A 6,423-nucleotide genomic window follows, 5' to 3' on the forward strand; every position below is an offset into this window, starting at 1 on the left:
TATGTAACTGATAATAATTTCAGCTTTTTTTAAATAATTATTTATTGTTAAATTTATAATATATTTTTTTATTAATAATATTATGTGTACATACAAAATTAATCACTTATCAGTCATTACATATAAATATATATTTGGAAATTTATAAAAAAGTATATTATTATAAACAAATTTGATTATTGGTTGATTACAAATTTAATTATTTCATTAGTCAGATTTAATTATTCCAATAAATGATTATCTAATTAAAAATTAGTATATGTTTTCGTTTCCTGCACGAGATAATATATATAAAAATATATGAAACTTTTTATTAAAAAATAAGTGAAAATATATATAGTTATTATCACTATAAATATTTATAAAGTTAGAATTAAAACTAAAGTTTAACAGTTTTTGATATTAAAAATAAATAATATTTGTTTCAACTAATTTGAGTTAGTTGAGTGATCATTTCACTCATTCGCTTAAATAAGTATTAGGTTTTGAATCATACCTTGTGTGTGTAGTAATTCATTAACTAATAGCAAATCCTTAACTCCAATATGCAATAGTTGACAAATACCATAAAAAAAGATATTATTTGTCTTTAAGGTCTCTCGAGTTGAGAAATACCGAGAAAAAAATTATTACCTATTAAAATTTTATATTTTATGACATAATATCCAAGTTAATAGACTTATGTCATTATAAAAACTATTAGATTGGTTAATATTCATTGAGAACATTATTAGAACACCATCGTTAAGTATTAGGTTGTGTGAAGAAAAATCATAATAACTTTTGCTATTTAATTAATAATTTATTCTATTAGAAAATGAATTATTATTCTTTGAATTGGTAAATATATATACCATTTTATTTGACAATAATTATCATTAAAGAAAAGTAAATAATTATACTATTTTACAATATGATGTGCAAAGTAATCTTTATTTTGAAATTAATTCTTGTTAGTAAGAGAAAATTTAAAATATTTTTTTCTTACTCAAATTTAAATTTAAATTCATAATTGATTAACAACTCACTCTTTTTTTAATTTCAATAACTAAAACAAAATTAGATAGGTAAAAAATATTATTTTAGTCATTTAAATTTCAATTATCAAAATTGGGTTAGAAATATATTATAACTTAATATTCAATAATATATATTATAATAATATGCTCCAGCCCAGCCTACAAGCAAATCGGGTTCGGGTGCTCTCCGCGAGCTGACCCGACGGGTTTTTTGACCCGCCAACTCACCTCACTCTTCTACCTCATCAAAATCCCTGGATAGCTGAAAAGAAAACTTTTAAGAAAGAGAGTCTGCACATGTGGGAGCCACTCTAATACAGACTATATAAGGGAAGGGCCCTATCCCTCCCCCAAAGTACGTCACTCACTTTACCCTAATTATCCCTCTTGTACGACACTAAATTGAGCGTTGGAGTCTTTGCAAGTGGCACCCCCTCCTCGTCAGTTCGGAAGAGTCTCACTCACCTGTCCTCCAGAACTCTCCCAGGCCAAGCATCTAGTAACCCACCAACTCTCGAACTCCATCGTACCAAACCTGCTTCGAACCCGAGCCACCAAACATAATATATAATGTACAATTTGTTGAGAGTTAACTTATTGTCCAAATTTATTTTATAAACTTTGTAATATGTTAATTGGCGACTTTATTTTTTATTATTTAAGAAATTATTCATAATTTTTATTATTGATTTTTGACCAAAGATATTAGTTTATACTATTTATATATTTTTTAATATTAATAAATAAGTAAGTATTTGCACTATTATATTTATTACCTTAGACGATGATTTAAGTTGTTTATTTCGTATCTTATATAGACTTATATGTAACTATTGAAAGTGATGACATTCTACATAATGTTAGAATTCCACCGAAAAGCTTTTTATTAGTTCAAAATAATCAATACGTAGAATCAGAGTATAATTAATATTTTATATCTTAAATTTATTAATTTATTCATATTAAGAGAAAAATTTTTTTTGCAATAAATCATATATTACGAAGATTAGTTGATTTATAAATAAACTAATTAGATGGTCATTACAAAAAAATAAAAAAATTATTTATCATATATAGCAGGACAAATTATTATAATAAACCAAGTCGCTTCCAAAATTATCCAAATTTTCCAAAACAGAAAAGCCTACCTGTATGTCCCAAATTGCATTTCTATATAAATTGAATTGATTAAATTTGACAAATTCAAATACGTACTAAATCGAATTCATTATATTCGAATTGCATGCGAATAGAATTCGTTTATAAATCGAAGCTAATGACTTCAAATTAAGTACCCACACTAAATCGAAATAATGAGATTCGATTTTTAATTGCATGTAAATCGAATCCACTCAATTTGATTTAGACACGTGAAGAGCAGTCGATGGTAAATCGAAGTCAAATGGTTTCAATTTAATGATTTTCGTAAATCGAAACCCATAGATTTGATTTATAAGCAACATCTCTTTCAAGTAGTTCGAATCCAATGGCTTCGATTTATACTCAATATTGCTATATATACAAATCGAATTTTATTCATTCAAACTACAAAACATACAAACCCTACACCTAACCCCACTACCTAGATCCAAAATTATCGAAAAGCCGTCCAGGAAAAATTAAAAGTGGACACATGGAGGACAATTCGAATCGTCTATATTGGCTAGATGGAGTCGCGCATATCGTTGGCGCCATCCACCTCGAGGTTAGTAAAAAAATTTTTCTTTTTTAAACATAGATTAGTCATTCTTGTAATATTAATATAAACTGTGTGGTAGTTAATTAGAGTCTTTAATTAGGGATTATGAGGAAATTTTTTTTAATATAATAGATTTTGATAAGTTGAAATGGTACTTAAGAAGGTTGTTTTGGATTGTATGATATGTTAGATTTTTGAAGCTATTAGTCTTATATGCAATGAGACTTGGTTTATGAGGAGCGATGGCTATAAATTTTTTGAGTTCTTTGAAAAAAGTAATATAAATATTTTCTGTAATTGTGATTTTTTGAGTTAGATAGTTATGATTAGAAATATTAGGATATGTTAGATTTTTTCAGTTTTTTAATCAATTTTGTATTCTTTGTGTAAATGTGTGGGACTAAATGCTTTTTTTTTTTGAATTTGGTCATGAATTATTTAGGGTTTTGTGTTTGGTTCGATTACTAAAGCTTGGGCATACTGTAAACAAGTTTTTAGAGTTAAAGCATGCCAATTTAATCCTTTTCAAAATTTCATTCATTGAAAATTGTATTGTGACAATTGTGATAAGAAATTTTCTATCATTGTGCAGCCCCATCGCTGTATCTTTAGCATGAGACACCAACATAATATGTCATTGGACGATAGGATCGTTCCGTACTTGCAGATGGTCAATTTATACCATCTTGCAAGACTGAACGAGACATGGTTTCGACTGGACAAGCCATTAGTCAACGCGTTCGTGGAGAGATGGCGGCCTGAGACACACATTTTTCACATGCTGTTCGGGGAGTGCATGATCACGCTCCAGGATGTGGCATACCAAACTGGGCCACGACTTTCTGTTTAGCCATTCAAACTCTCCTGTATGTTGGTCTGAACATCGAAGTGTGTCTCTGTGACATTCTGCAGTATCTTGATTAATCATGGGCAGTATGAAGGCCGATATGATATGATAATCAAATTTTATGTGATCAATAGATATCGATGTGGCTAGACAAGTGTGAGGACCATTGTATCATTTTACCTCCTAAATACCTCTGCACTGGCGGAGGCTAACCCGAATGAGCCATGCGCACAACTGCCAAACTCCTTGCACTTGCTATAGTACTTGTGATGATCGGATTCCAATACCTTGTACTCAACTTCGCCCACGGCGATGCTATAAGTCTTCACGCTTAACACGACTTCTTCTTTATCCTAAAACTGCTGACCAACTTCAAATTCATATACAACTCCTGTATTCTGTGTCTCTCTAGCCCCAAACTCAACAGGTACTCCCGAATCCACCTAAGGTGCCATGACATCCAAGTCCAAAATCTGAGAAGTGTGGAAAAAACTGATTAGTACCCGAACTAGATACTCTCCCACCCATAGTTGGAGTCGACCGTGGTGTGTCATCGTCACTATCATCCGATATTGTGGTGGGTTCCACATCATCATCATCATCATTATCATGCAGTGCATCTTCAACCCATCGGATACTCCAACCTCTCCGAAGACCGGGACCATTGCAGGAGAACCGGGCATCGCAAATACTACCTCCCACAACGGTCCAGTCTCACCAACTTCAGCATCACCACTGCGGTTTAGATTGAATATAAAAGAAGGAGAAGCAACTAAAACTGTCTCATGTGCAATGACCGGTGCAATCGACGAGTCACCAATAGGCATGGAATTAGAGTAGGCTGGATGTCCTGAGGATTGATGATTCTGATTCGAACCTCCAGAACTAGATACTGCATCTACAAGCTTAGCCAACAGTTTTGGAGTTCTCACCTCAAAAAACTGACTGCAACAATCGTGTAGAACTTGCAAGTTTTCGTCACTGCTAATAACAAATGAATCATACTTCACATCATCGCGCAACATAGATATCGGAATTCTATATAACTTCTCCACCTATTTGACGTAAAGCAGACCTAGTTTCTGGAGTATAGTATCCTTAAACTCAGCAAAACTCATCGAATGTTTGAGAAAAATACTCAGTGGGTCCTTATCAGTAAACTTAATACCTGATCGCGTTTTTTTAATGGATCCTCTATAGTGCACAAGAGCTACAAAACTCTCATCACTAGCCATTGTGAATCTCACTATGGTGAAAATTTCATGTTAAGCTCGTATTTATAGACGTCAATAATGTATAGATCGAATTAAGTGCATTCGATTTAATCATATAGTGTAATACATACTAAATTGACCCTATTGGCTACGATTTACATAAAATGCTACATATCATTCTAAATCGAACTGAATGGGTTCAATTTACATGCAATTAAAAATCGAATATCATTGTTTCGATTTAGTGTGGGTACTTAATTCGAAGTCATTAGCTTCGATTTAAAAATGAATTCTATTTGCATGCAATTCAAATATAATGGATTCGATTTAGTACGTATTTGGATAAATCGAATTTAATCAATTTGATTTATATAGAAATACAATTTGAAACATTCAGGTAGCCTTTTTTGTTTTGGGGGATCTAGATAATTTTGGAATGGACTTGATTTATTATAATAATTTGCTCTATATAATAATCCTTGATATATATTAAGATGATCTATTTTAATTATGTGAATGATTATTATTATTTTCACTTTTTCATTACATTAGTAAATAATATTTAAATATATATAATATTTAGTTGTATAATTTTATTACAACAATGACTCAAAATATTAACACAAGATATATACTTGTGTCCAATAAGGCCCAATCAAGCAAGATTAACATAAGTTCATTATTAGGGTCCTAAATATGATTTAGTTTTATTACCTGAGGTTCAAGCGAATGAAGTCCATATATCTCCTCTCAAATCGGTTTAAATTAGATCTTTTTTGCTAGTTAAAAATGATAATAAGTACTCGTGGGGTGCAAGGGCTCCCTTTCCCGTCTCTCACTCGTGTTTAAAAAAATATCCCTCGTTTATGTTTATATTTATCACAAGTCTCTATTTAATTATTTTCTTAGGAGATGCAGATACCCACAAACGTTTTATGGATATTCTTTAAAATTTTTTAGGAAAAAATATAATAATCAATTTAATATAATTTAATACAGTGCATAACATATTCATTATGAAAAATAATATTTCAAAAAATATAAAAAATATTTTAACATAAAAACATAACATAATTTTTTGAGCGAGGTTAAGCGACCTAATGATGAACTTGAAGAGAGCATAAAATTGAGGCAGATAGAGAATGTGTCTTGAAGAAAGAAGAAGGATTCGAATTGGAAGTAAAAATTAGGGTTACTAAATTTAAGAAACGGATTTATTATGTTTATATAAATTAGGATAAATCATTAATTTAATATTTTGTGGATTTAACGGGTCACACAGGGCAGGTATTTATGTTTTTATTCGACTGTTCTTGTTTATTTTGTTTGGGTGGATCCTCACCCGTGAAAATTTTACGGGTCTCTATCTAACCCCAATCGCATGTAATCCATGCGAATATCCATTTTCAGCTGATTTAATTTTTTTTATCATTCTTATTGTTAGTTGTTGGTTCGTAACGTGGAGTTACTATTACCACTTATTAAATTCATAGATAACCAAAATTTAAGTTATATCATTTTTATAAAAAACACATGTATCCTTGTTATAGTAGAAGATAAATAAAAACACTAAAGCAATCACATTTTATATATATATATATAACAATAATAAATATTACATATTATAACTCATGAAATCATAAT

Source organism: Arachis duranensis, chromosome 2 (genome assembly GCF_000817695.3).
Source record: "Arachis duranensis cultivar V14167 chromosome 2, aradu.V14167.gnm2.J7QH, whole genome shotgun sequence".
NCBI classification, from domain to species: Eukaryota; Viridiplantae; Streptophyta; class Magnoliopsida; order Fabales; family Fabaceae; genus Arachis; species Arachis duranensis.